The following is a 17,317-nucleotide window of genomic DNA, read 5'->3' as shown; positions in this document are numbered from 1 at the left end:
TTCAAAAAATAAGGTCTATTGAGACCAGCAGTTAGCATAATGGCTATGTTGCTGGACTCCCATGTAGTCAACAATGGTTCGAGTCCCACGCCCGGTGGCTTAAACTCACGTCGGGCCCACGTTTGTGCATGCCCAAGATCCTGAGAGGAGAATGGAGGAAAAGGGATTGCAGTGTGGCCATCCCCCTGGGGGAGTGATTTCTTGCTTTCTGTCTCTCTCTGTCTTTCTGGCAAGCACACACGTCCTATTGCAAAAATCTCTCTAAAAAATAAAATAAGGTCTATTTTTTGTAATTATTATTTATACTTAATTACTGTACATCTTTACAGCATATAAAATGGTTTTTCCCAGCATAAGCACAGTGCATATTAGCCAAGTCATAGATATTGAGACCAGTGGAGGCATAATGACTACGTCACCGGACTCCCCTGTACTCGACCACGGTTCGAGTCCCAGACCCGGTGACTTAAACTCACATCAGGCACGTGTGCATGAATGCCCAAGATCCCGAGAGGAGAATGGAGGAGAAGGGATTGCGGCATGACCATCCCCACTGGGGGGTGATTTCTCACTTTCTGTCTTTCTGTCTCTCTCTGTCTTTCTGGTGAGTGCATGCACCCTATAGTAAAAACCTCTCAAAAAAATTTTTTAAAGATACTAAATATGTGGCACCTATACACTATGGAATACTGCTCAGCCAATGAGAGCAATGAGACCCTGACATCTGACATGAAGTGGATGAATATGGAAGAGTTCACGCTAAGTGAAGCAAGCCTGACTATAAAAGACAGGCATTGTCTGTCCCCACTTAACAAAGCCTATTTTTTAAAAATTGGTTTTTAGAAATATCCTTTCAAACAATATTTATGTAGCCATGATAGCATTAAAGCCTAATGTTCACAGAAAAAAATTGGAATGGGGTGAGGCTTTTTTTTTTCTTTTTAAGTTGTCACAGGATGGGTGCCTGAGCTAGAAAGAGATACAGAGAAAGCAACCCCCACCCCCACCCATGCAGGACCTGGTCACACCACGACCTTATTTCCTCAACTTCTCCATCCAGTCAGGATTTCAAGCATGCACACACGTGCACCCAGGCCAGGGTTAGAACAGCAGTAGGCCATGTGGGATCCAACTCCCTATGCACAGTTATTAACTATTGAGCTATAAGGTCACTCTAGGGAGTTCATTGTAAATTTTTTGAACTGATATACTAATTTTCAAGACACGGATGTCTCTTCCCTGAGCCTTTGGGAGGTTTATCCAGTTTGTAGCCCTTCAGAAAGAAAACAGCAGGGCTAGCCTCTACAGCCCAGCAGTAATGCAATGCTTTGCGATGCTGGTCCTGAGTAGTCCTGAAGTCTCCTTATGTACACTAGGGGGCGCACGTGTAAGCCCGTGATCCCGGCTGGTTAAGGCTAGGAGTGACTTACAAATAAACACCCTTTTGGAGAGTGCCTGTTTTTCTCTCTCTTTCTGTCTCTCTTTCAGAAGAAGTAAATAAGTAAACTTTTGAAAAGAAAGAAAGATGAAAGAGGGAAAGTCACTCATGCCCTCCATCCAATTGTCAAGCCATCCCTAAAGTACCTTACAGTGAGACACTAAGAATATGGACAAAGAAAAATCAAATAATATGTTTAATTTTTTTCATTGAAAAGTAGCTTTATATTATTTTTCCTCCCTTTATGCACAGCTCCCCCTGGATGAAGTTACGTTATGTAACTGTACTTGTAGAGAAGGATAATTTGCTGGCCCCAAAGGAGGACTTAGAATACTGAGAGAATATGTTACGATATGGACCCCAAGAGAGGAGCATCTGGTTGCCCTAAGTCTAATGCTTGCAGCAGAGAAATCGCCATAAATAGCTTTAACAGAGACCAAGTGTGTCTGTTTCAATCCAGTGTTTTATCACCCACCAAGGGAATTTATCAAGGTGAAGGGAGAAAGGGAGTGAAGTCATTTTAGCAGGGCATGGTTCATAACTCTTTTATTAGAACCAACAGGTCAAGGTCTTTAATAGTAGAAAGATGGAAAGTTAAAGTCATTGTAATGCAGCCACATTTAAAAAATAAAAACAGAGAAAACTGAAAGAGGAAAAAACTAGTTTCTCCAAAGATGAGGGGAATGAGGGGAAATTGTACTTCACGGCATTTGGAGAATCAGTGAGGAAGGTTGTGTGCCTTTTTTCTTAATCAAAATATTTGATAAAAGGGAAAACCATCCATGGATTTCTTTTTCCTTTTTGACATCAAAATGAATTCACACTTGTTATTAGAATCACTTATTTTATTTTATTTGTTTTTTTTTTTATTTTGCTCTAGGGCACATGCACTCACAAGAGAGAGAGAAAGAGAAACCAAGCCACTGGGTCAGTCATGTGGGAGTCCAACACCTTCAGCCATGTGGGAGTCCAACGCCTTAACCACCACACCACCTGCTGGCCCCGAGAATTCATACTTAATTTCACTTCTCCAGAAACTTGTTGAAGTACCTTCATTCTTTGGTTTAAAAAATAAAATAAAATCATGGGCTGGGCTGTGGCATGATGATAGGGTGGCTGGATCTCACATGGCCAATTGCACAATTTGAGTCTCGGACTCAATGGCTTTATGTATGCATGTGCCCAAAATCCCAAAAAGAGGGAGAAATGGAGGAATAGTGTGACCATTCCTTATAGGGGTGATTTCTCCTCTCCCTCTCTCTTGATCTTTCTGTCTCTCTCTCTCTGATGAGTTCACACACTCTCTGGAAAAAAAATTTTAAAAGATCATAACTAAAATTTCCCCAAGTGGTACTATATTATGATCTTGATAAATCCAAGATTTTCTTAATCTTCCTCCAAGGAGTTGAGTTGAGGATCTAGTCTTCAGAGAATTAGAACATACTAAAAAGTGAAATAACAGGCTTCTGTTTCAGTAGTAATATAGGCACCAAACACTCTGATTTGCTGCAAATTAACAAAACCACAACAAACAGTTGATAACTCAAGGACACATCTATGCAAAAAGTACATGCATAGTTAAGGATTATTTATTTTATTTCAGTAGTCATAAGTGGCCATATAAGATATTTTTGTATACTCTATTTCTTAAACGGTGGGAGAAACGACACAAGGAAAAATCAGTGATTTAATTCTGATGACATAATGAGGCAGACTCAAAGAGAAACTTCGGTATCCCATGGAGAATCCATAGGATCAGCTAAATCACTACCATTTTTTCCTTGTCAGCATGGGAGAAAACACCAGTGTCCCACTAATGCTGGAGACGTTGTCCAAACTTCTAGCACCACCAGGATCCTCTTGCTTTGGAATATCAATCTAAACTTGGATCTAAAATTCAACCACAGTCACTACTGCACTAGTATTTCAACTACTCTGAATCCACCCTCCAGGAAAGACCTTGCTTGTTAGAATGTCTTATGAACCAACTTGTGTGTACTTCAATTTAAATAATGTTATAAAAAATAATAAAATTCACAGGGCCAGGCATATGGACAAAACTGAGGCTTGTACCTTAATCCATCTTCCAAACTATTCTTTTCAGGTCTAATCATGTGCAGACAATTTAAATCCAAAACAGCTTGAGCGTTTCCTTTGCTGCCATCCCACCACGCTCATAATGAAAGAGCTAACTGCCACCCTCATCAGCACGTCACAGCACGCAAACAACCCGAGCCTCACTATAAATGATTGACTGAGCCAGTAAAGGCATCAAAATCCTATAATTGAGCTGTCTGAATACTATCAAACGCCCACAGAGATGTGGTAGGAAAGGAATTCAGACCTAGCTCATCAAACATAAACCCTGTTTAATTGGGATCAACAGTTTCCTTGCCTTTGTCTCATCCTCTCACCTGCTACATCAACCACTATGAAGCGCTTTCTCTGCTTTGTCCAGGCAGAACTGTTTGATCTGATGAAGCATCAATACCTTGAGCAGTATTTGGTGCACCTGTACACTTTTTCTTGATCCCATACCTCTAACATCATGTGCCTCTCTGGCACCTGCCTTTGGTCTCTGTACCAAACCTGCATTTCTTGAATAACAGTTCGACCAGGCTCTCTGACCTCTACTACATCTGGCATCCTCTGCTCGGGATCACCATGCTGTCCACCGCGGATCTCAACTATAATGTATTCCTTTTGCTAAAGTCACAGGAAACCATGTTCCTCTGAAGCCAATGCCAATGTCCTAAGCTGATTGCAATTGTGATAACTGACAGCGGCCCACCACCCACTCACTTCCGCCCATTTTTCCCACCTCCTCTTTGAGCTGCCAATCATTGCAGGAGCTCTTTCACTGCCAGCATGTTTCTACTTATAATAAACTCATTACAGCGAACATCGCCTTTGTTAACGGAAAGCCACACAGCCACAATCGGGTCTGATATGTTTTCTTCTATGACTGACAGCCTCTGATGGATGTTCTTCTTCCTTTTCACTTTAGAAGGGGAATAAGGAAAGGCTGGAGGTGATGGAAATATTCTGTATCTTCTTAAGGATGGTGTTTACCTGAACATACATTTGTCAAAACTCAACAAACTCTGTATTTAAGCTTATGCTTTGTATTTTATAAAAAATACACTTCAAAAGATGATTATAAAAAAGTGATAGATAGGATTGATTGATAGAAAGACAATAGGTTATGGATAGATGATAAGTAGATAAATGATAGTTCAAAAGATCAGCTAACTACAAAACCAGACTCACCCAAGTGATAAACTATCCTAATATTCTAATTTTATATCAGATTTCCTAAACTGGGTGCCAGCAGGTGGCATGGTTCTAAGGGCACTTGGCTCCAACCTGGCTGACCGTGGTTCAGGTCCCAGACCTGGTGGCTTGCTTTGCTTTCTCACTTTCCCTCTCTCTCTCACTCACTCTGGTCCTCTCTGATCAAATTAAAATAAATAAGTAAAGTTAAACAAAATGATTCTTTTCAAAAATTTTCTAAACTTACTATAATTAGGAGTTTTATTTCATTCAGAGATTATCAATGCAAAATTCCAAAGGGTTGGCATGTCATGTAAACCCTGCCAAATGTTTGATCAAGTAAATGTAAATTACTACCTTGTACAGCTATAGGAAAAGCAAGCTGTCTAATTTCCCCTGCATACACAGTGCTGGAGACAAAAACTTGGCTTCAACGGAAACTTTTCAAGAGTCAGTGTCCTCCACAATTCGCACTTTGCATGCCATGTAAAGTGATAGTCCTGTAAAGTGGGTTCACAGGAATTTCACCTAGGGGTAACAAGAAGCCCTAGACCAAAAAAGGTGATTTTAAAGATATGTGAAGAAAACTCTCACATGAAATGTTTGTAGAGCAAAATAATGTTTGTCTTCTTCATTCTGCAAGGATATCTTGAAGGTGAAAGCCAAGCTCAGCTGCTGCTTGTAAATCAAAACAACCCTTTCATTTTTACCTAACAAAGAGAAAGGGGAGAGAACAAGGTTACAGGGGGATATTCGTCCCTACTGGGAATACTAACGGGAATGCCATTGTTGTCAAAATGTATAAGGTATATAAATCATGTGGGTTAGAAGTAACAGGGCACTCAATTAAGTATAATATTGGGAAAGCTTGATATTTTGGACAAGGTTAAACTGTTCAATATAAACCCTGGGAAAAACTAATATGAACAAGGAAAAAAATCAGAAAGTATCTGGAGCAAGGTACTGTTTCTGAGTATCAGATGTTATAGAGGAAAGGAAAAAGAATACCACAAAACGGTCTGTGTGCAATCAATCTTCTATTATTCAAATTATCAGCATACGGGAATGGCACATAAATTTCAAAATAGTAGGTAATTAAAGGAACAGGGTATATTTCATTTTAGAGGGCAGTCACACACAGAGACATCTTTTCTCCCCTCCTTCTCTCTCCCTTCTCTCTCGCTCTTTTACAAACCCCCTCTTTTACAGTATTCTTTGCAGTCCAGCCTATTGTTCACTGTGTAGATCCCAGCTGAAGGCTGGAGTGGAAAAAGCCAGACAACAAAAGATGTGTGTATGTATGCCACGAGAATTCTCACTGTATTTTTAGGATAAATGTGACAAATTTCTTCAGCTCAAAGAGAAAGGCTTCAATCTTTAAGATGATGTCCCTTTGCTCTTATGAGCTAACATATTATAACATTTATAGCAGGACGGGAGCTTCCCAGCTGTAAATTAGGAAGCACCTCTAAATGCGTTGCACAGTATCTTTGTCAAGGCAGTTCTTGACCATCCAATAGCAACTGCCCAGCCAATCAAGTCAAGAGAATCAATCTAATCAAGCGCACGATACCTCTCAAAGGCTTAAAATATACTTCCACATGTTAGCACCTCAATATTTAAACTCCCAAATGTTTGGAAATATGCAACCCTCTTCCTAGTATATTTAACTTCCTAATGGATATACCCCACACTATAGAGCATTAAGTACCCACATGTGCAAAGCATTGTACCAAGTACGGGTATTTATCAATGCGTTCCATCCTCACAACTTCATGAGGGAAGTATTATTATATCATCATATAACAAAAGAACTGTGGTTCATAAAGGATACATAATGGGCACAAAGTCACATGGCTGATAAATGGTAGAGTCGGGATTCAAACCCAAGTCTGTCTGAAACCTAAGCCTGTGTAACTACAAAAGGTGAACTGATCCCTGTGCCCAACAGGACACTCACCGAATTGGGACATTAAGAACACTAAAAGCTGAAACTTACATGCATTGAGAAGAAATTTCTGTGGATTGAATTGGTTTTTTTGGGTTTTTTTGAGAGGTTTTTTGGTTTTATTTTTGTTTTTGTTTTTTTTTGTTTTTGTTTTTGTTTTTGCTGTAGGGAACGTGCACTCACCAGAGAGACAGAAAGTGAGAAATCACCCCCCAGGGGGATGGCCACACCGCAATCCCTTCTCCTCCATTCTCCTCTCATGATCTTGGGCACGCACGCACATGTACCCAGCATGAGTTTAAGCCACAGGGTCCGGTACTCGAACTGCTATCAACTACATGGAAGTCCAGCGACTTAGCCATTATGCTAACTGCTGGTCCCTGGATTGAATTGTTTTTTCATTTGAGAAGCTGGTGTGTTAATAATACAGACAATGTAGCCAGATCACCTAGTTTCGAATTCCACTTCTGTCAGTTACCATCTGAGTGACCTTGGGCAAGTTACTTAAATTCTCCATGTCTTGATGTCTTCATGGATTAAATAGGGATACTACTACTTAATGCATAAGGTTTTTATAAGGGTCATGTTTGTGTGTAAATAATGGCATTGTGGGTATCTTTCTAAGTCCTTACCTTTGCGAGAAGCATACTGGACTATTAGAACACTGTTTATATCAAAAGTGTGGAGGTGCGGGGTACAGACAAAGCTGTCGTGAGTGGGTAGTAGAAATGCATCAGGAATATATGGAGGTTCACATACTATTTATACACAGGAATTTCTGTGTGTTTTGGGAACTTTCCATCATAAAAAAATTAGCACTTTATATAAAATGTTTAAAAGCTTCTGGAACACAGTAAGCACTACATAATCAGTAGCTATCATCATTATAGCAAGAGTCCCATTTTAAAAGAATTTATGTGGGGACTGGCCCAATGGCCTAGTGGCTAAAGGAGTAGATCCCGCCTAGCCAACCACAGTTCGAATCCCCATCCCAGCAACTTGAAAAACACACCGGGAGTGGGGAACCAGCAGTTAGCGTAATGGCTATGTCGCTGGATTCCCACGTAGTCGACCGCGGCTCGTGTTCCGGACCCGGTGGCTTAAAACTCACGCCGGGCGCGTGTGTGTGCGTGCCCAAGATCCTGAGAGGAGAATGGAGGAGAAGGGATTGCAGCGTGACCATCCCCCCAGGGGGGTGATTTCTCACTTTCTGTCTCTATGTCTCTCTCTGTCTGTCTGGCGAGCGCACGCGCCCTACAGTGAAAAAAAAAAAAAAAAAAAAAAAAAACACACCGGGAGTGTATCCGTGCAGGCCAGAAAACTGACAGGATGGAGACAGGGAGGAGAAATTACCCTCAGGTGGGTAATTTCCTCTCTAGCTCTGTCTCTGTCTCTCCCTAGCTAGCACACACACCTTCTGTCAATTTTCTTAAAATGAATTTATATGGATTTATTTTAATTCTGTTTACATTTAGTCCCTTTTTATTTCTAGTACATGTGGGAAAATAAACAATATTAACTTTATTTTTCACATCTATAGGTGGCTTAGAAAAAAAAAAAAAACTGAAACTACCTGAAAAACTGTTAACAAAAATGGAAGAATAATCCATCAATCCAGTAAATGCTGAGGCAAGAATCTGACTTAGAGTTCCATTCCCATGAGCAAAAGATTCCACCTTGTGGGGCCAGCAGGTGGCATAGCGGTTGGGTACTGGACTCCCATGTGGTTTCAGACGAGGACCTGGCAGCTTGAAATTCATGCCAGTGCGTGAAATGAGAGGAGAATGGAAGAAAAGGAATTGGGGCGTGGCCATCCCCACTGGGAGGTGATTTCTCACTGTCTCTCTGTCTCTCGGCAAGTACACACATTCTATAGCAAAAATCTCTTTAAAAAAAAAAAAAGCAGATTCCACATTGTGTGAATAAAACTTCAAGTAGAAGTTTATATACACAATCTGAGTAAGTGGCATGATGTAGCAGAAAGAAAATAGGACGTGGTCCAGTAATTAAAATAATAACAACAGCTCACATGTATTGAGGAACTATTAACGTGTGAGAGATTGTCACGTTTATTAGCTCATTTAATCCTCTCAACCACACAACCCATGAAGTAGGGACAGTGATAATTATCTCCACCTTTTTGCTATGAACACCCTGGCCAAGTGAGGTTAAGTAACGAAAACCTGCTGCAGAAGACTTAAACTGGTGCTATATTTTTCCTCCCCAAACATAACTGGCTCAGGAACTGAGGGTTACAAGTTTTACCAGGCTGACAAATAAGTAAATAAATAACAATCCCGTCAACACTCAGTCCTTAATGTAGCAACCCACACGCCCAAGCGGGCAGTTTCACTCCAGAGCTCTCACTCACAATCGCAGTCCTGATTAACCTAGGTTTATAATAATCATGTGCAAGTCACCTGGGCACTCCTGGGTCATTGCCATTGTTTTCTCCTTCCTGTGTTTTTGTTTGCTTCTCTTGTGTTTTTTTGCCTGAAGCTGAAGATGGTGCCCTTTTGCAGACCTCGTGCCACTGAGTCCAACCATGACCAGGACGCAGAGAAGGAAAGCTATCACCACACGCAGGATCACCATGGGGTCGTTGTCAGCTATCCCCAGTGATTGCTGGTCAACACATGGCGAAAGCAGGGCTGTCAGTCCTGGCTGCACATTAGACTCATCCTGAGAGTCTTAAAAATTGCCCATGCCCAGCCCCGCTTCCAGACCAATTAAATCAGAATCTCTGGGGATGGAGCCTGGGCACTGGAATTTTCATTAACGTGCTCTAAGATGATCCTATTGAATCCAGTGTTGAGAGCTGTCAAGCTAAAACATGAGAAAACTCATAGCTAAGCATGGGAATTTAATAGAAGCCAAATGACCCAACATTCAACTAAAGCCTTCAAAACAAAGCTTTTCTGTATTACTATACTCTGCTTTTGCTTATTTAGAAAATCCTAATGCCAAGATTAAATATGTACTTACTCTCCATAAATTTACACGGGAAACACACATGTATACGCACTATGCAGCTACGCAAGCCTATATGCGGTAAGTGTGCTTGTGTTAGTGCCTTATTTTTATGCTACGACAGTCCTGTGGTCCATCAGGTTTCCAGATACAGTTCGTATCAAATGTCAGTAGTGTTTCATTCTACCACCACACACACACACACCCGCCCTACACAGCACCTCATGCCAGTGCTCTGTAATCCTGAGGTCTCACCTCTGTATCTTTCTGAGAGTGAAGAAGGAAAGAAGTTCATCTGAGCTGCTGACAACTTAAAATGCCTCGACTTATACTCATATTTTTGAACCAAAGAAGTAAATATCTTAAACTCTGCTATTCTCCTATTGTCATTGAAATCAGAACATTGTAAGTTTAAAGCAACTTGTGCTAGAGGTTTACATAGGCATTTGTTTAATAACTTTTTGTGTTTCACATGAAGAATTTAATGGGCATAAATGAAAGAAAAAAAGGCAATGGTATTGTGAGATTTAAAATAAATTGAACATTCCTTCCACATTTTTCTGGATGGCTGGCCTCCATAAATTACACCTTTCACACTATGCCATTTGTTTCCCCCAACTGTTTCTATATGGTGCAATAATTACATGCTCTGCTGAATTCGAAAGGGTTAGGGACAGGTTAGGTGAACCAAGCAAATATACGGAAATATAAAGGAAAAGCTGCACTTTGGTCCCTGTTGGTACATAAATAAAGAAAAGTGAACAAGAATTTCATGGAAAGGGAGGAGGAGACCATCATTCTGATCAGGTTACATTTTCTTTCAAAGTTAAAATATCTATATTTTAAACTCTTATTCATTTTTTAAAAATCTTTTGAGTAATAATATTTATCCATTTCTGCTTCACCTAGTTGTTATTTTATCTGGATAGTCTTGGCTAAAATGCTAATATATGTTTTAATTTGTTTATTTTTTGTCTTTTTTTAACATTTAATCACCGTACATCTTTACAGCATACAAAATAAATTTTCCCATTTTACACAAAGCTCTGTTATAAAACATGCATTTAAGCCACCTTAAAAACAGTGTCATTTTCCTATGCCTTTTTTTCTTGCATATGCAAAAGGGAAGCAGAAAATGATGTCAGAAAAAAAGTGTTTGAACATTATTCTTTTTTCTTAGAGAGAGTTTTTTGTTTGTTTGTTTTTTGTTTTTTGGGGGGTTTTTTTGTTTTTTGTTTTTTGGGGTTTTTTTTGGAGAGGCTTTTTTGTTATAGGGCATGAGCGCTCACCAGAAAGACAGAGAGAGACAGAGAGACAGAAAGGGAGAAATCAGCCCCCGGGGGGATGGCCACATCGCAATCTCTTTTCCTCCATTCTCCTCTAGGGATCTTGGGCACGCACGCACATGCGCCCAGCGTGAGTTTAAGCCACTGGGTCCGGGACTTGAACCTCAGTCAACTACATGGGAGTCCAGCAACGTAGCCATTACACTAACTGCTAGTCCCAGAGAGAGATTTTTTTGCTATAGGGTATGTGCACTTGCTAGAAAGATAGAGACAGAGAAATCACCTCCTGGGGGGATGGCCATGCCCCAATCCCTTTTCCTTCATTCTCCTCTCAGGATCTTGGGCATGCACGCAAATGCGCCCAGCTTGAGTTTTAAGCCACCCGCTCCAGTACTTGAACCACAGTGGACTATATGGGAGTCCAGCAATATAACCACTGCCCCATCTGCTGGACCCCGTGTTTGAATATCATTCTAGTGGTATATAAGAACAAATGGACCATTTACACTACAGAAATTAAGATTAAGAAATAAGCAGGATCGAATGATCTGTCCAAAAGTATTTATGAGCAATTTGCCTCTGAGCACATCCTTTACAACACCTTCAGTTTTATCTCGGTATCTTAGAGACTTAAACCTGAGAAGGCTGATAAAGCGTATCTAGTGCAAAAGGTGCCCAAAAAGTCCTCAAAAGCCCATGTACAAAGATTCAGCCTCTAGATTGCTCCCTGACCACCTCCATGAGTAAGGCGAGGAAGGACTCCGTTATGTACTCCCTTGCACTCCACACATACTGTGCTCTGGGAGCCACCTTTCAAGGTTGCCCTTGATATTCTTTTCCCTGCATCAAAACATGGCATGTGGAAGAAGAAGCTGATGACAAGTAGGAAAAAACAACTACATTATGATTTGCCCTGGACCTTAGCTCCCTTATAAAGAGCCCAGTATACTCCAAACACATTTATGCTGAATTTCTAAATAGATTCCTGATAGAATACGATCTAAAATTATCTCATTGCCAAACAAAAGGCTTCTGCATTGAAATGTGACAGCTCTCTGGCTCAGGCAGCTTGTTGCCAGAAGGATACACACTGTTTCCAGCAGAAAATTGGTTTTGGGAACTCACCCAATAGTCCAGACAGAAAATAAACTTCCCTAGCTCTTTGCTATAGGCTAGAGCCACTGGGATTCATCCCTGCTTCAACCAACAGATTCTGAATTTCCTTCAAATTGAAGAACCCAAACTAGCTAGACCAGATTATGCCTCAAACGCCAAAGGCTGGCATTATTTCTGGGGCATTTCTATTTCTTCAGTGATTTTATTTCACAGAATCATTCATGAATACAGACAGCATTCTTTAATTAAGCCCCAGTGGAACTGAATTTAAGCTATCACCTGAGAAAATATATTCCACCATTCCTCAGGTATGCAGTTTGCCACTACAGGACATGACTCGTTTAACTCTATTAAATATATAAGTCTCTCAAAAGTTCTGAGCCGTTTTTCTGCCTCCATAAAAGCACAACGCATGTGTCCTTGATAGTTTGCATTTGAATATGAATAGAGAAGTGTATAGTTTGGTGGTGTTTTCAAAAATGGACTCTAAAACGTATTTTTGCTTTTTAAAATTGCACTGCCAGATACGAATTTAGGATCATTAGGCCTACTCTTCCCATTTTACTGAAAAAGGAAACCCAAGAGACAAACTGATTTGTTCAAATCATGCAGCCATTTCAATTAGAACCAGAATCCAAATCCAACTTTCCTACTTCCTTGAGCTCTGTTCAAAGGAACAGAGCAAGCACGTGAAAAACAAGGGGTCTGAAAAGTGCAGAGTCTCTTATGGAAGAGATGGCCCTACCAGTTTGAGCTCTGTTCAAAGGAACAGAGCAAGCACGGGAAAAACAAGGGGTCTGAAAAGTGCAGAGCCTCTCATGGAAGAGATGGCCTTACCAGTGACTCCGGGGCCTGGCAAAAGCTGTCACAAAGACCAGTCAGTCTCTGGTCTGTCTGAAGAGAAGGCAACTTAAAAGACGAAAACAGGGGACCAGCAGTTGGCGTAATGGCTGTGTCGCTGGACTCCCATGTAGTCGACCGCGGTTCGAGTCCTGGACCTGGTGGCTTAAACTCACCCCAGACGCGTGTGCATACGTGCCCAGAATCCCGAGAGGAGAATGGAGGAGAAGGGATTGTGGCATGGCCATCCCCCCTGGGGGGTGATTTCTCGCTTTCTGTCTCTCTGTCTCTCTCGCGAGCGCACGCGCCCTATAGCAAAAACCTCTCAAAAAAAAGAAAAGACGAAAACATCAGGAGAGAGCCCTGCTCCAGTTCCAGTCTCCCAATAAACTGTTGTGTTTTATTTTTGCTTTTGTTCTTTTAGTTTTATTGGCATATGTTACATTAAAGGAAATCTGAAACATAAAATCCAAATTTGTACATCGGATATATCAGGAAGTCTGCTTTATTTGCAAAAATAGGAATCTTTACTTTACTAAGCTCTTTATCATAGTTTTCTCTGAAATAATGACCTCCCTTATGATTAATAAATATTCTATTCAGGGCAACTTTCAAGGCTATATCTATTGCATTAAGAAAAGTATGCCCCTGCACTGCTGACTCTGCTGAATCTTAACTTACTTTTTATAATAATTAGAAGCAAAACACAAAGTGGGCCCGTGGAGAGAGGTATGCTGGCGCTAGCTCACACCAGTTCACAAGAACCTGCTGTGGACATGTCTTCCCAACTCTGGCTTCAGTAGATGAGAACTCTGATAGTTGATCCTGCCTGGGTCAACACAGTGGAGCATGCAGAAGGCACAAAGACTCTGGACTGGGTTCATTGTGCACTGGTTACCAACTTGTATGTCTGGTGGGAAAAAATACACACAAATTATATGGAGTTATTACTTAGAGATACGTAGCAAGAGACAAAGCCAACCTAGATTCTGTTGCAAACCTGTCTGCCAAGGCTCAAGAAAGCTACCAGAGGGGCCAGCAGTTAGTGTAATGGTTATGACTCTGGACTCCCATGTAGTCAACTGCAGTTCAAATCCCAGACCTGGTGGCTTAAACTCATGCTGGGCGTGTGTGCGTGTGTGTCCAAGATCCTGAGAGGAGAATGGAGGACAAGGGACTGTGGCATGGCCATCCCCCCTGGGGAGTGATTTATCACTTTCTGTATCTCTCTCTCCCTCTTTCTAGCGAGCGCACGCACCCTATAGCAAAAAAAAAAAAAAAGAAAAAAAGAAAAGAAAAAAAGAAAGCTGCCAGAGGCAAATGAATATAGTCACAACTATGTATGCCCCGCTGTACCACAACCAAGGAACCCCAAAAGGCAACCTGCTCTGAGGTACATAATCCAGATGGCTGAGCTAAAGTTAAAAACAACATAGTGCTCCCAGAGGAGAGAGGGATAAACTCAGGCCATCCCAGGCAGTTCTTCCCTAACTCAAGGTGTTCCATTCCCCAGGAAGAAGGCCCAGGCTGTTTCAGGCAGATTGTTCCTATCTCAGGATATTGCAGTCCCAGCAGATTCTGTGGTTGTTCTTGAGGACTACAAGCAAGAAAAGAGAAGACTGGATCAATCCAAAGCCACCCAGAGAACTGTCCTGCAAAGACAAGCTTGTTAGGTCCCATTAGTTGCTTAGAACAGAAAACAAAGGATCACACAGTAATGGTCGAGGGCCCTGGTGAAATTCCTAGACCTGAGCAGCTTAACTCCTTGCAAAAAATTAAGAAAAAAAAAAAAAAAAAAGACATTCCACTTGGCAATGGAAGTTTAAGGAAGCATTTGAAGGCCTCAAGCACAGTACCAGGCACAGAGCCCATGACCCAATCAATGCACCAGCACCAACAAGGCAGTGGCAGTGATACTGAGCAGCTGAGACTGCATTGGACAGGGCTCAGTATCTCCAAGCATATTTACAAAAGAGGTGACCTGGGTAATCTCACAACTACCACTTAGAAGGTACAAAGCCAGGGGAATACGTGGGAGAGGACAACTGGTAGGATCAACTAAGAAAACTTGATGTATCTGTTACCTGTGTCACCAGGAGCGTATCTGGTAAGTGTGGCATAAGGGGCGGGCCAACACTAAATGAAAGCTACTGCCTTGGGCAATATATTTGGCCTATGTCTGTCCTCCAAATTAACAAATTTCATTGGACCGGAGTTATTTGGTCTCAAATCCCTAAAGACAGAACAAGTAGCTGATCAAGACACATGCATATTCACCATCGACCTAGGGGTCACCAGTCTCTGAGACTATTTGTGTATGTGAGTGATCACCAGACTCAGAGTGTGTTAAGGATAAGATCAAATGAAGTACATTATTTCATTCATATTCAATCCATAAGAACTATAATGGGCACCTTCATGATCTTTACCCACCCAACCTTGGAGAAGAGGGATATGAGCCTACTAACATAACAAATGCCTATTTGTTATTCCTTTGCTAAACATAATTGGCCTTGCATTATAAAGTATGAGTTATCTAATATCCAAGCCTATGGCCAAACCATCCCAGTACTGTTCTTTTCTGTTTTAAGATTTTGCCATAGGAGACATGTGCTATCTCTGGAGAGAGATAAAGACAAAGAGGGGGGTGGCCACGCTATAGTCCCTTCTCCTCCATTCTCCTCTCGGGATTTTGGGTACACATGCTCACATGCCAACTGTAATTTTCAAGCCTCTGGATCCAGGACTCAAACCATAGTGAGAATCCAGCACCTTAACCACCATGCCACTTGCTGGTCCCTTTATTATGGTTCTTAATAACGACTGTGACTTCCCAAAATCCAGGACACATACACAAACAAAAACAGACTAAAATCATATCTGGCATGGAAATTGACTTTCCAGTTTGACCAGAGAGTTAAGATAGGCTTGTACATGCATGTGTAATCAATCTGAATAGTCAGTTTCATTTAAATAACCAAATACTTCTTTTTGTATAATCCAATTCCTGAATATGAATAAAAACTAAACTGAGACTAGGACATGTTTATCTTTTCATTATTGAAATATTTGGCTGCATTTATATCACTGAGGTTAATGAAAACATCTGAGAGGGGAAATACTTTTAAATTTTATAAAGTTTATGGGTCCAATTCCTAAAAAATACTATTATCTAATACATTTTCTGTTGGGTTAACGGTTAAATATTTTGGCATTAAGAACAAAACAATTTTGCCTAAGGCTTTTCTCATTTGCAAAATGAACTAAAAAATAAAGCCCAACATTCTTCTTAGTTTATAATCCCATTATGGGCTCAACCAGCCAATAAAAAGTATCCAGCTGGGTACATGAATTGGGGTCCAACCTTAATTTATTCAGCTTGAATCCTTCCAATTAATCACTTCAGTTCAGTCATTTTCAACTCTTCTTTCATTTTGTCCCAGATAGACCCAGCTGAAATGACTGTTTGGAAGAAAGTGGCTGTCTTATTAGTCAGTCAAAAAATTTCCACAAAAAGATAAAGGACAAGAGGACTGAGTATGGACATGTACCCAATTGTAAGAGAATTTGTTATGTCCTGCAATAATTTGGTGTTACATCTGTGCCCCATCTAGGAAGACGCATTCCCCAGGTCATTAAATTAAATGCCACATTTTCAAACTGTCAACAAATACACTGCAGTTCACTGGGGAAGTTTTTCTTAAGAAATTTTTTATATTATTATTAAATATTAATACCACATGTTCATTGTAGACAACTCAAAAAGTATATACAAGCAAGAAGAAAATGAAGTCACCCTTCTTTCTAATGCTAACAGAATGTCTTGTTCTATAAATTTCCAGTCTTTTTTTTCCTCTCTCTATGTGTGTGTGTGTGTGTGTGTGTGTTGTGTATGTGAGAGATCTAAATGTTAGAATACTTTTCCCATATTACTTGCTTTAGCCATATGTCCTCATTTATCTCCACCATGTTAAGATCTTATCTAGTTCCTGTCTCAGTAAGCTTTGACTCAGAATCCTAAGTTAGAATTTTTTGAGACTTCTTGTACTGTGACTGCTATGTGTGTGTGTGTGTGTGTGTGTGTGTGTAAAATATTCTAGAGATCTAAATGTTAGAATACTTTTCCCATATTACTTGCTTTAGCCATATGTCCTCATTTATCTCCACCATGTTAAGATCTTATCTAGTTCCTGTCTCAGTAAGCTTTGACTCAGAATCCTAAGTTAGAATTTTTTGAGACTTCTTGTACTGTGACTGCTATTGAGTTTGTTTGGAAAACAAACTATGACCCCTTTACTGCAGACTCCTCTGCCTGTCTTTTCATACATCCAGCCAACATTTTGTTTCCATCTGGAAGACCTGCTGGGCTTGCCTTCCCCTCTGGACACCTGGTCCTGCCAGGCCCTCTTGGTACCAGTTTCTACCTCAGTTTCAACCTCCCCTCTG

This window comes from Tupaia chinensis, unplaced genomic scaffold (genome assembly GCF_000334495.1).
Source record: "Tupaia chinensis unplaced genomic scaffold, TupChi_1.0 Scaffold000549_1, whole genome shotgun sequence".
NCBI classification, from domain to species: domain Eukaryota; kingdom Metazoa; phylum Chordata; class Mammalia; order Scandentia; family Tupaiidae; genus Tupaia; species Tupaia belangeri.
This window is presented reverse-complemented; position numbering follows the sequence as displayed.